The sequence below is a fragment of the Pterocles gutturalis genome, unplaced genomic scaffold (genome assembly GCF_000699245.1).
Source record: "Pterocles gutturalis isolate BGI_N339 unplaced genomic scaffold, ASM69924v1 scaffold12434, whole genome shotgun sequence".
NCBI lineage: Eukaryota > Metazoa > Chordata > Aves > Pterocliformes > Pteroclidae > Pterocles > Pterocles gutturalis.
Window position 1 is genome coordinate 12,926 of NW_010128344.1, and position 529 is coordinate 13,454.

Genomic DNA, 529 nt, shown 5'->3' on the forward strand with positions numbered 1-529 from the left:
GTGTTTGCATCCCCATAGATCCAGTGAGAATAAAAGTGCATGTAAGAGAGGGAGATAATGATTTATGTGCAATTGGAACTGGCTTTGTGTAATGGTGGGGGTGTTATGCATGTACTCTCTTTCATCAGTTGCTAGTGAGAATATAGGAATTTGGTAGAAATGAATATTAAATGAATCCAAAGTTGTGGATTTTATTTTTGTTCAGGAAGCATGGTCTCTGTGGACTATTTTCCACTTCTAGCATAGACCATTTATGATTTCCACTGGTAGGGTGTGATAGTAGTTAAAACTGGAAATGATGTAGAGGGATAAACCACAGGGTAACTGGGACAGAGAGGCACTCTAGCATCTTCCAGGGTTCAAAGCTGTGCCAGGAAAATCTGTGAGAGGCTGATGGAGGCAGTAGGAGCAGAACAAGAACAGTCAGGGAATTTTCTGGAATTCTGCTCTTTCTCACAATTCTGACATGACTCTATCTTTTTTGTCTTGCTTGACGTTTTTCCCCCTCCAACCCTCTTCTTATCTTTTC